This window comes from Falco peregrinus, chromosome 13 (assembly GCF_023634155.1).
Source record: "Falco peregrinus isolate bFalPer1 chromosome 13, bFalPer1.pri, whole genome shotgun sequence".
Taxonomy (NCBI): Eukaryota; Metazoa; Chordata; class Aves; order Falconiformes; family Falconidae; genus Falco; species Falco peregrinus.
This window is the reverse complement of record NC_073733.1, coordinates 14442650-14465547: the sequence shown is the minus strand read 5'-3', so window position 1 is coordinate 14465547 and position 22898 is coordinate 14442650. Positions and strand designations below refer to the sequence as shown.

General features: G+C 48.5%; 1 protein-coding gene across 3 annotated transcripts in view; it reads right to left on the bottom strand.

The window, feature by feature from the left end:
- The window catches only part of PLS3 (plastin 3), a 52287-nt gene extending 30633 nt beyond the window's left edge, over positions 1 to 21654 (bottom strand). Inside the window, exon 1 of one of the 3 annotated variants that reach the window (XM_055818093.1) lies at positions 21594 to 21654. The gene's annotated coding sequence lies outside the window, so the exon portion shown is untranslated. Of the gene's footprint in view, positions 1 to 1545; positions 1640 to 21593 lie in introns of those variants that run through there. The other 2 variants (XM_013295465.3, XM_055818094.1) reach the window with 2 other exon arrangements.
- Between the last annotated feature and the right edge of the window lie 1244 nt (positions 21655 to 22898).

Sequence of the window (22898 nt, the reverse complement as noted above, 5' to 3'; positions counted from 1 at the left end):
ATTCAACACTTACTTTCTCTAGAGAAGATCCTATCTACCCTTAACAAAAACAGAAACATTAATCTCCGAGATTAATGTGAAATGGCTAGAAGAGCAGGAGAGGGGCTGTCTGCCTCCCAGGAGGCTGCCATGACAGTAAAATCACGTTTAGTCTGACAGCAGGGTGTTCCCCACACTTCTCTGTAATTTAACTTAACACAGGGAGGAGCAATAGGGAAAAAAAGGTAGCAGTTGCCAGTCCACGATCAAGCGAGCTCTACTCCATGACTCTTGGATTTTGGACAAACATTAATAATCTCTGCAAAACGCACCCTAATTAGCAGGTTTTAAGGCCAGGCAGGATCTCCAAGCTGCATCCAGCACTCCTGGAGCCAAGTTCTCACTTCTCAATGGGTTCCTTCAAGCTGCTTTGGTTTGCTAAACCTCCTCCCTCAGTTTAGCAGCTCAGACGGTGCCCGATACCCCTAGGACAGATGTAGTGGTTAAAGAGATGTGTGCACTGTAAACAGCATGCAACCTCATCACTACTTCGAATTTCAGGAGAGTGTGAAAGTCCTCCAGATGTGGAAATCATTCTTTACAGCCAGATGTTTTGCAGAATAAGGGCAGGGCAAGAGCAAAATATAACTAAGCAAAACCTCAGAGCAACACATTTAGCCCAAACAAAATCAGGACATGAAGAAGCTATGCTAGATGTGTTTTACAGGTTTTCAGACATGTTGAATGTTAAGTTTTTTTCCGCACAAAAAAAAAATATCAGCATTTCAGTTCAATACTTAAAAGTACTTGGTAGATATGTGGTTTAGCCAGTAGCAACTGCTAAAGCATTTGGAGGGGGTCTATGCTGGCTTCCAGCATCAAGTATAGCCAGCCCTCACCAGAAAACATAGCAAGCAAGATAAACCCTGTTTGGAAACAGAATCCTGCCAGGCTGTGATGCCACACACCACTCCCACTGGAGCAACACAGCAGCACTCGGAGCTCAGCCTCCCTAGGCAAAAGACCCCCCAAAAGTTAGGTAGTCACCACAGCCAGCAGCCTAACAGCCATTTCCCGAAAGTACTCCCAGCTCCTCATGCTTTCTGCAGGCAAAGGTTTAAATATTTAAACACATCTAACATACAAGTTGAAGCAGTTCTGCTTTTTAAAAGCCTGCTGCAGACTGAGGTGGGGGAAGACGTGCCCCAGACTGAGATTTCTGGGAAAGCACACCCTCAGTCCTCACTTGAAAAATTAAATACTTGGCGATGCAAACTCAGCCATAGCGCTTGCTGCTGCTGTCTGCACGCGCTGCTCAGTCAGGTGCACAGATAAAACCCAAATCTAAATACATTAAACCCAGAAGTCAATCTTTTTGTTCTGCCTACAGCTGCTTTCCTTTACATGCTAGAGCACTAGGAATCGCTAGACATTTTGCAGAGAAAACAAAACCCAACCAAGTCATTGCAGGGCAATCTCTGGGATGTGCCTGCATCCCGGCAGCCAGCCGGAACGCTGGGCAGTGCGAGCGGCATGCGAAGCGCCCGCAGCAGGAGCATCCCTTACCTTTCCCTTACCTTTTCCTCCGCTCTCGGGAAGGAGAATCGCTCCCTCGCCCGGCCCGAGCGCTGAAGCGTCTCCCCCGCCCACGGAGGGATCCGGGCAGCCAGCATTCCTCCCACCATCCCCGCCCAGCAGATGGGAGGTCGCTTCCCGAGAGCCACAGAAAGGATGCGGTCACGCCGCAAAAAGATGCCTCAGAAAAGCTAAGGGACCGGCTCGGAGCATCCCATGCGGGGCAGGGCTGGGGGCTCCTCCCCCAGCAACTAGCTTTCCTTTTATTGCTTGGCACTTGGGAGCAGGAGGCAGTAAGATATAAAGCCTTTAGGTAAGCAAACTTTTTTTATTATTATTATTACTTTCAAAAAACCCCAAACTTTTACCTTTACTGTTTGAAATTAAAAGCATTTTGTTTTGCTAGCTCTTGGCTTTTCCAGCCAAACAGAGCTTCTATTTTGTTTTAAGCACTTATTTTACGGTTGTCTTTAAAAACCACCAGAAGCTCAACAAACAGAACAATGAGGATCCAGACCTGTTTGGGCTCAGTCTGCACTGAAGGTGGATGATGCCTGCCATTTGATCCCACAGTTCCTCAAATAAAATAAAAGAAATTAAAAAAAAAAAAAAAAAAAAAAAGTGGTCCGAGTGGCCGGTAAATACAGAGCTTAGAGCTGGTCCATATTGTAATATATTGCATTACCGCAACAATTAATCCCTGCCTGCTCTAGATGAAACATGGACAGACATCTGGTACCAACCAGGAAGACACAAGCAACAGAAACATCATGTACTACGTTGTTGCTGATGCAATGCACAAGAGCAGAATCAATCACAAAAAGGTTAAAGTGGGATTTCCAAACTATAATCACGTATTTCAGAAATTTCTGCTCCTGTGAAGTCTATAACATTTAAGCCCTCCCACAGCTAAAAGCATACCACTTACTAATAAACAGAATACTTGAATTAGTGAAGAATCTGAAGAACCCATGACCATTCTAAAAATTAAAAATACTTGACAATTAGAGTAATTGGGGTGTGTGTGTGTGTGTGTGTGTTTCTTTTTTAAAATGGCATCAGCCAGGAAAATGAGTCATTGCCTGGTCCCATTTCTTGGGTGCTACTTGAAACATTAGATTCCAGCTGTAAGGTTTCAAAAGAGGTATATATAAAAAAGCAAACATCAAAACCAAAAACCCAACCCTAAACCCACAACCTGCCAGCTTCCTCAGGATGGTAAATATAATGGAAAACAAAATACAGGTTTTTATGCCCAGAACTGCAGCTGCAACTTGAAAGGAAAGAAGTTGGTTTGAAAAACACTTTTGCACTCCACTGAAATTAGGTTGCCGGCGCAGCAGACTGGGTTTAGGGAAGAGCAGCTTTGACTCTGTTCCAACTTACATCAGCAACTGGTTCCAACAACATCACAACCCCTGGGCGCAAGGAGCTTCTCCAGCTGCTCAGACCCAAAGCAGTGACCCCATCCAGCCTGCGAACCCTTGGGGCAAACATGCAACAAAAGTCAAGAAACTTATTTCAGGAAGTTTAGTCTCTCCACTTTTTGCTCTATATGTGAACACATTGCACAATTTAAATTCATCCTGTAAGGTTAAGGAAGTGCTGAGGCTTTGGGACTTGACAGGTCCTGGGGAGACTGTGCCAAAACCCAGCTCTCAAACTAGGTTGTGACTTCAGAGCCGTTGCAGGAGCAATGTCAGCTTTTGGGAGGGGAAAAATAACCAACCTCCTCTCCTTGTCTCTGGCATCTGTCTTGCTGGGATAGAAAAGCAGCACCTGCAGGTATGCTGGTGGCAGATTCATGCTGCAGGAGACACCTAAAAGCCACCAGCCCGTGAGTCTTCAAACTTCTGCTTACTCCCTTTTCTTTTTTCAGGTAAGTGTAATGCATCCTACAGAGCTAACAGCTATTACTGTTCCCTCTGCCAGGAAGGGAAAGGGAATTGTTACCCACTGCTGCCCACTGCAGCTCCACCATGAGGAGCTGGAGGCACACACAGCACGTGTGAAATACTTACCTTCCACGTTTGCAAAGGATCAGCAATAGCCAGTTTTTCCACAGCTTTAAGAGCACTCTGCTCTCCAAATACTCCCAATCCAGTCCTGTTGGTCCAGCCTGCAATTACACTCAAACCCAAAATAGCGCTGCAGCGGTGCCAGCGCCACTCGTCTCCGCGTCATGCCCCGAGACTCGCCGCGCCGGGTGTGGTGATGGCAGGGAGGGTGATGGCAGAGCTGACGTGCAGCTCCCCGGGCACTCCCAGCCCGCTTCCTCCAGCACAGCTGCTCACACACCACTCCCCACACTCTTCCAAAATAGGAAGTTTTATGATCAAGTTAAGATGCCAGTGTATTTTCTTCCTCCTCCCTCAGAAAGCCTTTTAGGGAAGCACAAGATGCCCAAGGTCCTCAGAAGTTACTCTGCCCAGGTGACATGTCTGGCCCCCTGCACGGAGCATCAGGATGGAGGCTTCCGCACAAGGAGGACTTGCAGCACCGACAGGATCGCTCAGTGCATCGTTGTGCAAGGACACATCTCCTCCCCAGCTCCAGCTGCCTGCCAAGTTTCACTGGGAGGCCACTGACATATTTGCCCTCCAGAGGTTACTCAACGATGGCTGTGGGAGCGGCGGCCGCTGCCTTCCAGGTGACAAGGGAGCAGAGAGGGTAAGCCCAGGAGTCACCTTGTCACTCTCCTCTCACCACCGCCCTCAGGAACAGACCCTCTGGCAAAGCCCTGGGGGAGGAAGCGAACGCATCCAATGCACTGGCCTTTGGCTATGGTGGGCTGTGCAGCCCCGCTGCTCTCCCCAGTGAGTCCCACGGCTCAGAACAGGCCCACCACCTGCTCCTGAACACCAGCTTTCCTGCCCACTCCACAAATAGTCTTTTCCACCCCTAGTCAGCAATGCCAAGAGAGGCCATGCTAATATTGGAAGCTGTACAAGACAACTAATGAAACCCATAGTGATGCACAAGTCCCTGCGCATGATATACCAGCCCTAGTGATTTTTAGGAAGGGTTTTGCCTGCAGGCATCTATCTCTAGCTCCTGCCTGAAAAAAAAAAAAAAAGCTGTTTGCTAGGATATAGCCAGTTCCATGGTCACCTAGCCAACGGGATGTAGGGCATGCTGGCCCCCTCGATGCTAGAGAAACTGCCATGGTCACACCGGCCCCAGGAGATCCCAGAGCCAACAGAGCACTCTCCTGCCTCTGCCTGCTCTGATGCTGCATGTCAAGCATTTCCAGGAGCATCCCCACACCTCCTTTAAAAAAAAAAAAAAAAAAAAAAGGGGGGGGGGGGGGGCGCAGTGGGGAGGGGACAAGGCCAAAAGGGTAACTGGCTGGAAGAGAAACAAGATAACCTAAACAGTCCACTCCATCAGAAAGAAACCACCACGCTTTATGAGCCAGGGCTTTAGAGAGCAAAGCTGAGGGGCCAGCCACCATTCCATTTTGGACTCAGATCAGTGACCACATGCCAGACACTCCCCTCCTCCCGTTCTGCCCACATTCTCTTTTAAAGAGAAGGATTTTAATGAAATGATGCTCAGATGGATAGAAGCACCCTCCCCTGTGCTTTTTAATACAAATAGAGCTCTTCTGCACTTCTTGCCATCACCTTCAGCTGTGACCAACTGCAGAGTACATTCCATCAATGTAAACAGCTATAGAAGGATTTGACAACTGAGGAGCAAGCATTTGACCTTAACTCCTCAATTTATCAGTCTGTTTAAAGACAAAAAGATATGTCTTTGCTAGATTTTCCCCCTAAAAGCTTCCTGAGCTGCTCTTTCAGCAACCCTGTCATCAGGAAGAAAGCAAGACATTAGTCAGGCTCATGCTTATTTAATAAAAAACTTGCATATGCAGTAGGGACTGAAAGTTAGTCTTGATTTAAAAAAACACTTGCAAACTAGAACACGACTGTACAGTGCAAAATAGACTTGAGGACTTGCCCGATTTACCCTGTGCTCCAGTAGCGCTCAGCTTAGCAATTAACTAACTAGTTACTCGCAGCTTAGAGCGGGGAGCCATGCAGTCACCAAAGAAGTCAGCAAGTATGCCCTGAACACCGTGCAAAGGGTATCTCATGTTTCACTATTTCATAAGGAAATCAGAGGCTCCACTGATGTCAGCTCCAGGAAATGAGCCACAGGCAGATGATGCCGGAAGCGGGCTTTATATTTAGTACTGAGTCACGCACTTTATTAAATTCAAAAGACACAAAAGGTGGGTGTGGAGAGGGGATATGTGGAAAAAAAATTAAGAAGTTATTCCCTTGAGATCAGGGGCAATGGGGAGCCTAGGGCTGGGTGGGTTTTTTTGTAAAGGGAGAGAGAAACTCAAGATGACCTGGGAACCCTTTCTGCACTTTCACTGGCAACGCAGTGGCCAGATCTGCTGCGCTTCCCAGGGCAGAAGCCAGCACGGAAAATGCTGCAGGCGTTTGCGGTACCATTGGGATTTGCTCCGGTCAGTCTCACAGGCAGGTCTCGGGCCTGAGCAGGGCACCATCAGTTCTGAGGCACTATCCCATTCTGCCTCTGTCTTCTTTGAGCCAAAACAGGGGCTGCTGGAGGGAACTTGCAGCGGAGAATGTTTTTAAGCCAGCTTTGCAATTCCACCTAATGCACCATGAAGTGCGCTTTGCACCCACCACAGCCCAAAGAAAACTCTTTTCTTTGGGCAGTTACAACAGTACGAGGAGAAGGCTGGTGAAGACCAAAGCATGCAGAGAGCAGCTAACCTGGACGCTCAGTAAAACTGCACCCAAGCAGGGCAGACATCGCTGCAGGCTGCTGTCCAAAGGCCACCCTGTCCTCCTCAGCATTTCAGTCCCCCCACCCCAGCTCTTGTGAGGTCAAGCAGACATCGGCACAAGGAAGGAAGGGCAGAACCGAGAGGCACCACCCTTGCATGGCACCTCAGCTAGACCAGCTCAGCCACACCATAGACCAGGCCACTGGGGAAAGGGTGGCACTAGGCCTGGTAGGTAGATCTTGCAAGCACAAACATACTTTGCCATCTTCCGCTTCAGCTGCCAGGTCTGTCCATCACCCAGGCTAGCCCTTGACATGGCTTAGGCAATCCTCTGCCCACCTGGAGAAGATACTCTAGGTGACCATCCAACTTAAACCACTACACAAGGAATTGCACTATTGCAAAACACAAGTGACTGTTTGCCCAAAATTTCTGAACAGGAAAGCTGTTCTGATCCACTTTCTGGCAATACAAAAAAAAAAATAATTGAGAAGTATAACGTATTCACGTGGACTGCATCATCACAGAATAAATTTCAGATTAATTTGCAAAAGCTGTAATTTAATAGGAATCTAGTTCTCTGTACTAAGGTCTTCATACATGCAGAAAAAAGAAAGTTTCAAGAGACACCAAAAAACAATCTTAACTGCAGATCATACCACAATACAAATTACAATACTTGTTCACAAGAGGTTCGTATTTTCATACAAGTCCATCATAAACCTTGTCACTCTGTTAATGACAAATATTCTGCAGCCTGAGCAGCAGCAACAGCTTTACAAAGTTTTCAGCTACTTGAGCTGAACTTTCCCCCTGAGAAGACTCACTTTCCAAATACTAAAACACACTGTTACCAAAGCCAAGCGCTGTACCTCATTTTGATTTAAAAAGTCAACTGCAAACAAGGGCTATCTCTAATGCCAAGCACCACCAGTGACTTGCCTGCAGAAGCAGCCTATTAGATTACTAATAGAATTGGTATAATCTTCAAAATTGGATTGCAACAGCAAAAAGGATGTGGCTCGAAAAATAAATCCATGGACTGTAGGAGACTGGTGATCATGCAGAACCAGAGGTCAGGGACCACTTAATACCTTCCACCTATGCAAGAAGGGGTAACACCACTGCAGTCACAGCCTGCTCCGACCAGTAAATAGACCTTTAGCCAACTGTTGACCACTGTCCAGACCAGTCTGCTGCAAACCGCTCCTGGCTAGTGAAGAGGCTGTGGGAGACTGCCACTGGGTGGCTCTTCAGTCCCACACAACTCTTCTGTGGGTGACCTCCCGCTATCAGAATGGTTTTGGTGCTGAGGAGCCAAGGCAAGGCTGGTACAGTCACGGAGCAACCTGGGCAGCAACTGGTACGCCCAGCCCGGCCTAAGAGGTTCTCTAAGGAGTCATTGGCATCTCATCTGGACGTGCTGCCAGACACTAGAGGTAGGGGATTTGGGCACACGGCTGATCCAGCTGTGCAAGTGGGCCTACAAGTTCAGCTGTGTCGAACTCAGCCAGAATCTCATCTCGAGGGACCTTGAAGCTTTTTCTGGTATTTAGCTTGTGGCTGCATTTGTTGGCTTCCCCTTAACTGCTCTTTTTACCTCGGACTCCAACAGAAAGTCTTCTGTAGTATGGATCTGCTGGAGAAGCTAACTTCAGGGGCTCCCACAACCATTGCGTTCTTCTCAGATGTGCAGAAAGGTGAGGCAGAGCTGGATTTACCACTCACACATTCACTGCAAGTTGTCACCCATAGCCTGCAGGTCCCTACAGTGCAACCTTCACCATACAGCTCATTACACTGTTAATTAGTAAGCTGTCTCACATCTCCTGGCCCATAAAAAAAAACAGCTACTGTTAGCAGACTGATCTCTATGCTGTGAAGCCAGTCTTTGTGTGGACTACAGATTTCTTATACTTTCATGTCTATTGCTGCTGTTGTTGATTTATGAATTAGTATTAAAAAGAAAACCCTCATCCTTCCAAATTAAAAAAAATAAATAATGAATACATCTACAGATCCTACGTAGAGCCAAGACTAAGCAAGGCATGCTATTTTGATAGAAGGCACGAAGCAACATTGCAGCTCAGGTACTAGGGGAAGATCTGGGAGAACCACCACCACAAGGTACAACATGGATTACACCAAAGAGGTCCAAATGCTGATGGAGAATATTAGCTACGAATGTTACACATGAAAGGGCAAAGCACTAAAAGAAAGTGCAATACCTTGCTACGTGCCAAGTTGATATCAACCCAATGCACAAAACCTTAATTGCTAAAGTGAATTATTGACCAGTACTGGCTGTAAAGGCTCTTGCATAACCGGGGGGTTTCAAGGCCATTAGAGTAAGATTCTGCCCTGTACTACTTCACAGCTTTCAAAGACCTCTTTATATAGACCTTCAGAAGACAGGGAACAACAGGACTGACTAAACCAACGCTATATAATCCAGAAAAAGGGTATATACCCACCCACTCACCCCCTTAGAGAAGCGGGAGGCAGGGAGGAAAGCATAAAAGATCTTGCCATTAGTGATGGATCCAACTAAAGTAGGCTAGGTGCTGCCATAACCATCCGTGCAGGAAACCACAGTAACTTGCAGGAGCTTTCTTAGCAGAAGCAATATAAGTTTTTCAAGTTTTCAACAAGAAGTCCGATTACACTGCCTTTGCTTGAGCATTTTGTTTGTATAAAACAGTGGCAAGAGCCCAGCTGGAAATTAGATCAACAAGAACATTACAAAGGGGTGGGCAGCAGAAGGGCAGGATTGCACTGGAACCTCCCATTCGTGTCCCCAAGGAAAGCTTAGTCCCAGCCTCATCCAAACAGAGCAGAAAGGAACAGGCTGAAGTTTAGGTCAGACATTAAGGCTACTCACAATATTTGCAGTTTTCAGAAGGCCCAGTTTCCCTGCTTTCCTTATGGAAAAGTAAATTCTACCTAAGTGAGGATTCAGAAACTTGCCTATTACTTCCAGGCGCACCGAGAAACATGAACATCTTTGTAACCGTATTTCCGTTTGCTCTCCATTGACCTTCCTCAAAGCATTGCTATCCCAGAAATAGTTCTTAAAAGTAGGGGTCAGTCCTCTCTCTGCTTCCCTGCACAACACCAATCATAACACGATACCTTTCCATACACCTACAAAAACCTATGTATTCCCTAAAATAAAGTCCTCATTCTTGGACACAAAACATTTTATGCAGAATTCAGGAAGAAAAAGCTTAATTACAGTACTGGTTTGGAACTTGCTTCCGTTATTTCTGTGACCAGCTAGAGACAAGCACCTTGTTCTATACTCAGTCAAGGAAACATGTAACTATAGGATTTATAGTGGAATATATATATATGTATATGCCACTGCAGCTGCTTAGTAGTTATAGCAGAAAGCAAACACTGGTTAAACCCAAGGAAAACAGTGACAGGCTGGAGTATCAGCCTGCTCATTAGCCTCCTGCTGCAGAGGCTCCAAGGCAGGAGAGCATCCAAGCCTGTCCCTGAAACCAGACTCAGCATCCTGGAATCTCAAAACCACAGCCCTGCTACAAACCCAAACAAGGCTCCACAGACCCTTCCCAGCTGATTAGCAGGAAGGAGCACAAGATTGCAACGGCAGCGTAAACAAGGACCCAGGATTTACGATCTTTCAGACCCTGTTTAGCAAGCAACCCAGCTGAAGCACTGCTTCACAAAATATGAATGCCAATTACAGGGATGGGTAGCTCCAATTCAAGTTTCCACTTGGTTAGCACCGTTCTGGACACACTAAGAACTTTGGTGCTTGCCCAGCAGTTTCGCCTGCTGGGAGGGGCTGCACTGAGCTCTCCCAGAAAAAGGGGGATAGCAACTGCGAAAGTGCATGGGACCTCATCCACCACCCCTACCCTTCCCAGCAGGGCACAGTCAAAGGCAGCAAGTTCAGTCCAACTGTGAGAGTAGAACGAGACACTCTTCTACCTTGTAGCATTGGAGAGGTACTGGAAGAAGCAGATCAGCAATCCTCCTCCCCCGTTATTTTGATCACAGTCCATCAAGCAGAAGTCCTGGGGCTTTGCGGGCCTCTGCCATCAGGGTTGGAACAGTACCACGTACACTACCAACATCACTGGGGCAAAGACCAATACCAATATTAAAAAAAAAGAAGCCTGACCATATTTAGACGCACACATATTGCTACAAATATGGAAACCGGAGCACTTTGGGTTACCATTAGAAGCTAATGGTACATCGGAGGTGGGATGCTCTCATGAAGGAAAAACACTCATCTCACCACTACGTTGACACAGATCGCATCACTCATAGCCACTATTTTTGGCACTAGCGATGCAGAGTGTTAGGTGGCACTTCCCAGCATGCAGAAGCAGGATCACACCCTGCTTAGCTCACCCAGTCAGCTCCTGCAATGCCAAACTGCAAAGCTACTTTGAGGAAAGAGCATATTAGAAAAGCAGGACATCAGCTACAGTTTTTATATTCCAACACAACAGGCAGGGATGAACATGTACAGGGCACACAGGTGACCGTGCAACCTTGTTTCAGTAACAACCTTGCACATCACCTTCCATCTAATCCAGACAGGGTGCAAGCTCTTCCAAGGCCTTCAACTTGCATTTTAACCATCTTGTACGTTCAGCTCTGGAGAAGCCTGATTTAATCTCTAACATACTGGCAAAAAAAAAAAAAAAAAAAAAAATCAGTCCCATATATATAAATTGAGTGCAGAATTACATGCCTCCCTATTTTCCTTCTAGTATCAAAATAGTTTTCATATGTTGCTCTTCAGAACAAAAAGCTAGGAAGAATAAAGGGTATTTTCCTGAAGCTTTATTTCCTACCACCTCAATGAGACACAACAGTTTCACTATGAATCCAAGAGGTTTGTCCCTAGAGCTCTGCAATTCATTCAGGGCGGGGGGTTTCCCCTGAGCAAGACAGTCTCCCCATCATCTGGGGCTCAGTCAACAGAAGCAGTTCTAGCAAACAAAACTCTGGCAGGAGCCGCATGAGCGGGACGCAGGTCAGGGGCAGGATTACCCACCGCACACCAGAGGTGAGCCATCGCCGGCTGCTGCGCCTGCGGTCACTGACACCTCCTGCAAAACAGCATCTCCCCGAACCACAGCCTTGTCCAGCACCTGACGTTGGAAACAGCAGCACTTCTGATGTGATCCAGCCCGCCTCATCTCCCAGAGTATCAGATTTTCTTCTTTATGTTATTTCACAAATTGACATTTTGCAGGTTTTCCCTTGTCTTGTCCTGACCCTGCAGTGGGCAACAGTTCACACTGCCTTGTTTAAGTTCCTGTATTTATACAATTTTTAAAAGCAGCCTAGCTAGCGTTTTTTCAAGAAAAAATCAGTTTCCTCTAGCAAAAAAAATGTCAGTAGTAAAGACATAACTGCAGGAGTCAGTTTTTCCACTTTAAGAATTTGAGATATGAACAAATAGCCCCTTGACTCACAGCTAAAGTAAAAACATGCAGCTGAGTTGGACAGATGCTGAAGGCTCTGTCCCTAGGCTTTAGGGGAAACAAAATCCTCTGGTGTCCTCCTACAGCCACTTTCATGACTGTTTACAAAGGTTTTATGAGACAGTATTTCACATCTTTAAGGGTTTGGGTTTTTTTACAGTCGAGTCTAGAACAAAGGAATCAGAAACAAAACAGGCCAAGGCAGAGCCTACAAAAACCGAAGAGAAAAAGGAATTTCAGAGACATTTGATCAACAAGGTCACGTAAAGCATTCCAGGCCCACAGAGCACGCTAGTCATGAACAGCCAGGGCACAGGCAATGGGCAGTCTCCCTGCCCTCCTCCCATCACACTCCCCCTCCCTACTCATTTATTCCCACCCCAACCCTAAACAACCGTAAAGGTTTATGGCTAAGCTGGAGGCTTCAATTTCTGGGCAGCCCTGCCCGCTTCTACATCCCGGCGAGCCACATGCTGCCATCCCCTGCGGAGCCGGCAAGATACCGCAGGTAGCCAGGACTCGCTACCTGCCTCACACAAGGATGGCCAAGGACAGAGGGAAAACAACTTATGCAACGCAAGAAGTTGAGGTTCACAAGACAGAGAAGAGATGCCCAGAGCAAGGAGGCACTGGACTCTCCCCTTCTGCCATCCCATGGCCAACCACTCCGACTTGCCCGAGAAGTCTTGGGTTTGAGGCTTGGCTTTTCCACTAGGCAGTGGGGGAATGAGATCACCACACCAGACACCCGTCAAACTCTCGCCCTTAATGTTTTTTGCTGTTTTATAAGAGGGAGGAGTGGGCAGCTCAGGTCTGGACAGACAGGAGTGAGCTGCAGGCTGTGGGGCCAGGGCAGCCTCCTGGCCCTCGTACCTTCCTGCAGCACTTGAGCTGGGACAGACTTAAACTGGCAGCCTAACGCCTAGTGCAGCCCTGTGATGTTTCTGCTGTTCGTGCCAGGCATCAAAACACTGGACAACATGAAGGCAAGAAGATAAAAGGCTGTGTTTTTAGGCCAGGATTGCTATCTATCTCCCCTTGAATGCATGGCCTCCAGCCATGGAGCAGCACACTGTGCCCTTTCTCACTCAGCTCCCAGCTAAGTTCATACAACCCGGTAGCAGAGCAGTTGTAAGCGGAACTTGCCTTCATTTTCAGCTTCTGTCCTTCCTTCCTAGAGCTAGTGACTTGCAAGTCTGCTGGATCTTCCTCCATGAAAGCACCCCCCCATCCAGGAACTCTTTTGCCCCTAAACACTTCCCCGAGAGAGGGGGCTCAGAGTCCTCCTGCCACCCATGGGACACCTTGCTATCGCACTAAGATGTTACCAGCACAGGTAATGAAGCACAAGAGCTTCTGCCAGTGTTTTCTTAACAACTGCCTAAGCCAAGACAGGCATTTAAGGAATCAAAAAGAGCCTTGACTGCTTCCTGCCCCCGAGGCTCAGCGATATGGCACCCACTCATCTCTTCATCCCAGTCCCGCCAACTATCTCCGGTAACAAGGATGGACCAGGGGCTCTTTCCAAGCCACTGGACTACAGAGCTTGCAGTCTACAGTTTTCAACTCTTTCAGGTCCTGCAAGAAGCATGGCTCAAACTTTACTCAGTATCTAAGGTAACAACATGGCTGGCAGTCACACACTTGGCTGTACACCCCTCTGACACCAGTCACCCTGGCCCTTTTGGGTGAATTAACAGCAAAATTATTTTTGGAGGTATTTTATAGCCAAAGGGCTTGCTGTGGCTGCCAGTGCCCCAGAAATCAAGATGTGTGTTGTGTAGGGTTTTCAGCCTGCTGAAAAGAAAAGCTATTTTAATCCAAGCCTATTGTAGGGTGGGGCTCAGCCTCTAAAGAGGCCAAAAAGCCACTATAATCCACAAGACCAATGTCTGGCAACCTTTGCTTGAAGGCTGATGTCTGTTCTATTTTAGGGATAGGAGGAATTTAGAATTAAAAGATATATAAATTAAAAACAAAGGAGGCTATGAAAAGTGAATAGAGGGAAGGGCCAGACTTATCCTGTGTATTTTGGTCTAAAGAACAGGGCTCTAAAAGAACACAATTCAGAATTACTTTATTTTCCATTTCCTACAGCAGTTCATAAAGTATCAGTTATAACTTGGGCTGAGAAGAGTACAGCCCTAGTATATTTTGTACAGGAGGAAAAGCCAACCTGTGGCTCCTTGCACAGCAGTAAGACCTTTGGGAGGATGAGGCAAGAAAATGGTCATGAGCCACAGACATGCCACCAAGATCCTACAAAAGGTTTCCTATTTCAGACACCAGTACAACAGCTGTTGGGACACCTCATTGTTTTGTGTCATTGGGACTGCAAAAAAGGCAAAGCAGAGCCACCAATTCGACCTGAGGATTGGAAAATAAGAGTTTTGCTTATTTAGGGTTTATGGCCACCAGGCAACTAACCACTAACGCCAGAGATGTTTTCTGCTCCTTTGGTTCTTCGCACCTATATGAACCCAGGATCACACAGACTTCCTATATAAACATACCACTAGGTTTTATTTGTTACAGGCACTGTTTCAATTTAACATTCAAGCCAACTCAACACAGCCGTTTACTTTGTTATATTAACCCCTCCTTCCTTGCAGTACACCGGTGGTTTTTCTAATAGCTTCTCTCACTGTCTTCAGATGCCCTTTTAACATCCATCCATCAAACACGAAACACAGAGGCATCAGTATCTCTAGACTTCCTTCTTCACCAGACCAGGGCTGGATTATTAACTCTGCTACAGAAGTCTGCAATTACTTCTCTTGGCAGAATGCAAAAAAGCAGAACAGAAGAGACTGTACGCTGCACTATGTAGAAGACCAGCCACAATGAACTTCAAGCACTGCTATCTCTTCAGTCACTGACTTCTTAGGAAAAAAGCCAACACCTAAGCAACACTGTGAAGTTCAACACAGATTTTAAGTACAGCAGCAAGACTGGATGTTGAACACCTTTTGACAGACGTGCTCGTAGCCAACTTCCAAAGCTTCTTCCTTTCTTGTTCTGTCCGTAAGTGACAGCACCGACTACCTGCTCTTTCACTTCCATCACTAAGGGCAGTATGTGATGGAGAAACAGTGAACAAGACAGTAAACTCTATTTTCAGCTTGGAAAAGAAAAAAACAAAAAAGCTTACTTCCAAACATCAGAAATTAGGCTTCCTGCAGAGACACTAGACCTTATCTTCTCCTGAAGATCACAGTAACAGCCTCTCTTCCCAGCTATGCAGCAGGGACTCCGAGCAGCATCTGTGAGCTGTCACTCTTTTTACAGAAACAAAAAACCTACTGAAGAGGCAGGAAAAACAGCTGTAAGCATTTCAGAGAAGGAAATGAGACAAGGAGACTGGTTAGAAGCATATGGCCCATATGGATTGACATGAGCAATCGGCAGCAGTCCTAACCAGAGCTCCCCATTTCAGACAGTTGTCCTGCTCCCCACATCCTCAGATGCACGTCAAACCAATAATACTTTATTTCTTCCATACTGATTCCCAAATGTCAGTAGTGCACAGGCCACCACACCCCACAGGGACAGTCTGGATGTTGGAGGAAGAGTCAATTCACCCTCAGGAACGTGCACATCACTCCACACCACCCGGCATTGGGAAGCACAGACCAGCTAGTGCAGGGGGACACAAGGAATGGGACCTAAGGCAAGCAGCCCACCTGCCAGGGATGCTGCACTTCCATGGGCAGCAGCTGCCCTCACGGCTGCTGAAAAGGTGGAGATTAACAGGAATCAAATGGCAAAACAAGCAGAAAGGAAAAGAATGGCTCTCAACACTCTGTCTCTGCTGGCAGCAACTCTCCTGGGGACATGGAGGCTACCCCTTCATCACCACACCACTCACAAAACTAGCTTTGAGTAGCCCAAGCATTAACCCACAACACCCAGATGGGAAAGACTAGCTGTTAGAGGAGCACACATGATATAATTCTTCCAAGCAGGCTAGACAGGACTTGCTTGTCATTCTTCGCATTTTTAATCTATTACCAAAAAAGCCAACATATCACAGATTCCCAGGAGATGCCACAGCGACTGAGCGCACTGGCCCTGGCCACCACAGCTCAGGGAGGTCCACACCTCTCTGATGGGAACAGACCTGCTGGGAGAGGGTAGACCAGAGCAAGCAGGCAGTCCTGCTGTCGGGGCAGCTGCCTGTTAGCAGCACTGACATCAGACGTGCCCACTGCAGGGAGAGCTCTATTACCTGCAATCCATCTCCAGATCAAACAGTGTGGTATTAGCACAGCGCAGATGGGCATGTCCTCTCCTCCCACCCCACTCTCCAGCCCTTTTACGTGGAGACTTCTGTCTTCCAGCTCCAACAATTCATCATTTTTTCTTGCTCAGGCAGTATAAGATGACAGGTTGCTCTTTATGTGGCTGGCAGGGTACACAAACACCTTATCACACTGGGTCACACCAAATGCCTGAAATCTCAAACGGTGCCTGCTACACAGGGATGGGCTCTGCAGCCACAAACACTTATAAGCCCCATCTTTTCAGGCTGTAATCAGATCATCCCTTTGATCAGCAGTTAAAAGGATCCATCACCCTCCATGGGCAGCACATACTCAGTGCCACAGTACACCCACCCCAGGAGGTGTGCTGGTGCGATATGCCAAGGGAGACTGGGGGGGCTGGGGGCTGCAGCACAGCAAGACAGGGCAGGAGGATTCCTGACAGCTGGGATTCCCTGACCCCAAGCTGATGGCACAGTGTGGCAGCGCCACCCAGCCAGCCTCACGCCGCTTGCTGGCAAAGTGGAGGACATCTACACCTCACCTAGCCCTTCACTCAGCAAAGGGATCTGCAGAGCAGGAAACTTCTCACAGGCCATGCTGCAGCACTCCAAGTGAACCTCAGCACAGAACATGATGGAGATGTGTTACCAAAGTCTCTACTACAGAAAAAAAACCATCCTAGAGGCAGGAAGAGCATCCAGGGCAGGAAACACTCACGAGGACAGACAGGACAAGCCTGAACCATCACCTACAACTTCAGCATTGAGAAGCACAAAGCAGAAGCCGCTAAGACTGAAGCTGTACTAAATGCTGCTGTGTCTAAGCATCACTTACCCCACACCCACTCCTGGCAGAGACCATGCTGGGGATACCTACTTTGAATTTCCTGCCACCCAATAAATCCAAGAGAGACAGTACATCCATATGAACACCCAAACCCGAGTGCGTGAAGCAGGGGACACAACAGTAGCACATTCATGGCCAGCGGTGACACAGCTGAAAGCGATTACAGCTGCCCAGTAACTGTCAGCTGAGCTGCCACTACTCAGAGGATCTCCAGGATGGCCGGTGAGCACGGCTTCTCCCAGCTGCACCACCCAGAGCCCAGGTGTTAGACCATCACTCTGCTGCCTTCAATCATGAGATCACACCTCTCACCCTTCCCCACCTGCGCATCTACCAGCAGCAAGAACAGCAGGTACCTCCGGGCTGGAAAGGGTTTTAAAGGTGCAAGCAGGGACAGCTGATTCTGTGTCAGAGCCTGAGTGACTCCCTGGGATGGTCAGCGGGGAAACAGTCCTACACACACACACAGAGCAGCACTACAGGCAGAGCTCAGCCAAGACCTGCTCACCACAAACACAGCCACTGCTGCTTGAGCAATAATCCAGTTCCCAAAGCGCTAACAGGAATGTACGTGCAAAGATGTCAACAGATGCCTATCAAAGGGTGTGGGGACCAGGGATAGGAAAGAGCAAGGTAATATTGTGACATTCATTAGAGTAACGCAACGAATACTGATTTAACACAACCTTGCATCACCCTCATTAAAAGAGTGGGTCTCAGTTTTGCAACATACTTGAAATGAAAATATATTCAGAAATTTTCCGTTCTGCACATGCATTAATGTTATTTGGTAAACTTTTTAAAATCAGTATTTAACTCTATTAGTTTTCACAAAGATCTGGTGGTAGAAATTTCTGGGTTAATGATTTTTTTAATAAATTAGCAACTTCAATTACTCCCTGAGCTCAACGTCCAAAAAGATACACAGAATACTTCATATACAACAGTACTTAGTTCAAGTACTAAGTATGCAGAGGTCAGTAATTAGTTAATAAATATTAACATATCATACTGTGGCTATTCCCAATAATACAAAGAACTCCTCAGTAGTAACTAATAAGTTAAAAATTAATATCCGTTAATGCATCATGCAGGTTGATAGCTTGCCTGTCACATGTTTAAACAGCTGGCCCTGACAAATGGCCCTGCTTTTCTGTGCAGAGTTACCTCTCTAAAGGACAGGGAGGCGAAGGCAGCATTCACAGCCTGAACAAAACACCAACTTAAACTGTGTTTCTTTTGCTGTTCGTTGCTACTTTGTGGCACACAGATAAAACCCAAGATGTAGCCAAATCCATTTCATGTGTCCAACTCTCTGCAAACTGCAAAGCAACACTATAGGAGTTGACATCTCTGCCCTTCCTTCTCCACATTCACTTTCTAAGTCTCTTCTGGACCATGAGCATCACCCTGCCCTGCACAGGGCTAATGTGCACGGCAAGTCAAGAGCCACCCTTGAACATCATTGCCAAACCCCGTTAGTGAGCTGGGACTGTGCTTGGCAGCGCACCACTGGACCTGTGTGACACCCGTGCTGGAACATGCGAAAAAGGCCAGGTGCTGCTTTACCATCACCTCCTCTGCCACAGGCAGTCCACATCCAAGAAAAATTAAGCTGTCAGGCCTGTATCTAAAGAGGGACACGTGTCCCCAGAGGATTCTGGTCCGCGAAGCGCTCAGCATTTTAAGAATGCAAGAGATGCAAAACATTGCAAATGAAAGAAACAAGCAAACAAACAAATCAACCAAAAAAAAAAATCTCAAAAAATTGTTATAGAGTAGAACTAGTTGGGCTTTGGTTTTGCTGAAAACACAATCTCTCTGTGTTTTGCTGCCTATCATTTAATGCTATGTAAAACAGGTTACCAAGAACACAGATAGGGTGTTCTTGGTAACAGTCACCAAATAAACCACCACCACCTGAAATGTCACCAAGACAATCTCAGGTGCTAAATGAAGCTCTCAAGTGATCAAGTGTACTTACCACTGATCACTACCACCTACTTTGATAAGGAAGTAGATTAAAATACCTATCTAGAAAGACAATGGGCACACCCTCCCTAAACTCACTGCCACGCACTAAAAAAAATTATTTCTCTTCTCCCAGGGCATTACACTATACACATCAGTTACAACGGTAGCTCCTGCACTTGCAGTTTTACTACACAGAAGACAGAGACAGTACTTCCAACTTGAGGTTTACCTATAAAGCTATTCACAAGGCACTTGGATCACGGGGCAGCTGCTTAAGCAACCTTACTGAATTACTGTCCCTAACATTCTTTTCAATCAATCATTGAGTAGCACTCATTTGCTCCCTTCAAGTCAGAGCTGTTGTATTTCCACTTCTCCAAAGCCGGTTCTCTAGTGCAGCAACTTAACTAAGTGAACACAGGGAAGGGTTACTAGAAGATCCCACACGAGTGGACTCAGCAGCAGACCCATTTAACAAGCTGCAATTCCTTCACTCACCATCTTAATCTCACAACAATTGAAACCCGGAGCCGAGAAGTCAGTAAGGGAGCCCCGGGGGAAGGAGTTCCTCTGCATTTATCCCAAATCCGAGCATCCATCAGCCAAACACCCAATGAAGTTGTCAGTCCCCAGAGCTCTCTCCACTGTGAAGCTAATCTAGCCAAAACTAGTAAATAGGTTTCTGGAGTTTTGGGCATTCTTTAATCCAGGGAGATGTTTGCCTACTTTATAGAAGTGGAAACTTGGTCAGATTAGCTTTGATAAGAGAACAAAGACCCTGGTTAAACCTAAGTCTTTATACCTAGCACAGAATCACTGAGTTTAATAATCACATTATGATCTCTTAACCCAGACAAAGAATGAGTAATTCATCCTTCACAAGCACAGAATTCCTTCAAAGGAGCTTGGTTACAACCAAGCAACATCCTCAAATTGTTAAACTTTTGGCAAGATTAATGGGCTGTGATAACAGCAGTGTTTCAAAAACACTTCTCTTAACAAATTATTTTATAACATGTTTTTTTGAAAAGAAAAAAACCCACAAACAGTTATTCAGATGCAAACCAGCAGATCCGGAATGTAAGTTCCCTACGTGCACACACCCCACAGAAGGCCATCAAACACCCCCAGGGCAGAAATCAGCTGCAGAATATTGCACCCAGGGGACTCGCCTTGTGTTTGCTAATCCCCCTGAATCACTGCTCTCCACTGACAAACTACCAGCAGCTCCTCTTTGCACAAGATTTCTTTTCAAAGCAGACTGAATTTCTATACATCATTATGCACAGCACTAACATATGTTGATCTCTGTAACTATTCCCTCTTTATATCCCCGTTCCAGCTGTTGTCTTTAAAGTTACTCTGAGCAAGTCTCCCTGTATTAAGGGGTTTTTCTTCTCGGGTTACCAGGCTTACTGGAGAAATCACAAGTGTTACTGGTTGAACAATGGCTCCAAGTTCTCATGCAAAAGCAATTTATCTGAGATATCTATTATCTTCCATAGTCTCTTCTACAGACTGACCGAAAACAGGAAACCCAGCTCTCGTGTGCACATGCATTCCACTGGGATTGTGTAACAGCAACAACAACCTCGGAGGCTGACTCAATGGCATTCGCTCGGAGCTATACCAACAGCTCTCCTGAAATGAGTTGAGGTGATGCCCTGCTTGAAGGTACGGATGCTCTTACAGAGCAGACGCATGTAGCCTGTCCCAAGCAAGCATCACCTGGAGGTCAGATCCCCATCCACATGTCTCCCCGATATTTCCACTTAGAGTAAAAATGTACAGCTAGAGCACAGTCCCGCCTGCAGAGTTTGTCACCTCTGCGAGCATCCAGACTTGACGCCATCCAGGAGAATGCTCGCAGCCAGTGCCACGGTGTCCCAGCCTTTCCTATGCAAAGTCTAAAGCTTCACGTCCTGAAAAATTCCTTGCTCTTCCCTTTCCCTTCGCAGGCTCCCAACAAGAAGCCATTGTTCGGGGGACAGGGTGACACTTCCTCTCCCGGTCCAAATTAGTGATGTATAAAAATAAACCCACGCAGCTGCCCCACTACTTCACTTTATTTCACCCCGCTTCAGCGAGATGAGAAGTCGGCCCCGATTTCCTCACTTTTCCTGCTTTCGGGCACACTGCCCCGCACAAAAGATGAAGCTTAAAGGCGAACCGAAGCCCCTTTTCAGCACTGCCCTGCGGGAACCCGCAAGGGGGGGGGGGGGCGGCACCTCCCCTGCCCTGCCGCCGGGCCCCGCTCCTGCCCCTCGCACAAAGCCCCAGCTCCGCAGCCGCGGGGGCTTTGGCTGCGCGCCCCTCCGCGCCCCGGCGCGCAGCGCAACCCGCCCAGGGGCAGCGCAGGGCCCGCGCCGGCCCCGCCCGGGGGGCGAACGGGCCAAGCGCCCTTTCAGCGCCGGGGGGCGGCTGGAACGGGCACAGGGGCGCTCCCGGTGGGCACCCGTGTGCGCCGGGCTCCGCGCCCGCCACGGCTCCGCACAGGGCTCCGCACCCGCCCCGCCGCCCCATTGTCCCCGGGGGAGCCCCGTCCCCGGCGCGGGGACCCGCCTGGCCGTGCAGCGGAGCCGGGCGGCGGCGAGGGCCGGGCCGGGCCCCCGGGATGCTCGGCCCGGGCCGGCGCGCCTCTGGGCGGCGGGGCGAGCGCCGGCAACTTTCCGCAAGTTGGAGCCGCGCTGGCGGAGCTCCGGGAGCACTCACCGCCCGTGCGCCGAGCCGAGCCGAGCCGAGCCGCGCCGTCCTGCCGCGCCGCGCCGTGCCCCAGCCCCGCAGCCCGCGCTCGGCGCGCCCCGGCCCCGCCGCCCCGGCCGGATTGGGCCGTGCGCCTGCACATCACGGCGCCCCGGCGCGGCCATTAGGCGGGCGCGGAGTCACTCAGGGCGGGGCGGAGCCGCGGACCAGCCGGACACGCCCCCGCCCCGCCGGGCCGCTCTGCCCCGCCGTCCGCCGTGCCCTGCCCGCATCCCGCGTGTCCCGCACGTATCCGACCTCCCGCCCTGCGCGCATCCCACCTCCCGTGCCTGCGTTCCTCCGGTCCTGCAAGCATCCTTTATTCTTCCCCTGTATGCAACTCCCTCCAAGCAGGCATCCCTTCTTCCCTACAAGCATCCCTGCCTCCTCCTGAGCTTGCATCCCTCATCCCGTGCGAGGCTGCATCTGTTCTCCCGTGCATGGGCAGCTCTGGCTCCCTTGGTCCTGCCACACAGACTGATGAGCCCTGGGCTTCCCTTGCAACCTCCCCTTGTCTCTCCCAGATCAACCCCGCCGGGTAGCACCGAGGATGCCCAGGGCAAGCTGGTGCTGGTGGGCACACTGGGCAAGGAGCCCCATGCACAGAGGAGCCGGGGGCTGGCCCAGAGCCTGGCTCCCACGAGCAGCAAGTGGGGTGCCTGGGCCCTTGCACCCTCTGCTCTGTGCTCTGGGGCAGGGAGTGTTCCCATGCCCCTTTCCCACCCACACTCCCACTGTCTGATTTGGGATAGGTGGCCTCATAACTGTCCTAATTTCTGCATTTGCCACACAGACATTCACACCGAAAATTGCTAGAAGAACCCAGGAAACTAAGGGCCTTAGGGACACTTTTGCGTAGAAGTGGCGAACAGAAGTTAATTCAAAAGAGGCCTTGAACTGAGAAAGGAAAGAAGCAGCCTGCTTTTTTTCTTCAGCTCTCCTGCTGAAGAAGGAGGTGGACGGAGAGAAGGAGCCAGAGGGCCGGGGCTGTGCTGCGGAGCCAGGAAAGGGGGAAGCTGTTTCCCCAAATGAGGAACCTCACACTCCCCAGTGGACTGACACCACCACCTCCACCAGGACGGGGAGGAAACGTGGGTTCTGGTATTAACACCACCTTCTGGTTTTAGGAGAAAGGCAAATACTCATTCAGGCACACAAGACCCTTTTCAGGTCAGAAAGATGAGCCATTCCCGTGCCTGGAGGTGAGAACAGCACGAAGTAATAAATTCAGACATAAACCAGGAACATTAATGCAAGGTGCTAGCTCTTGTATAA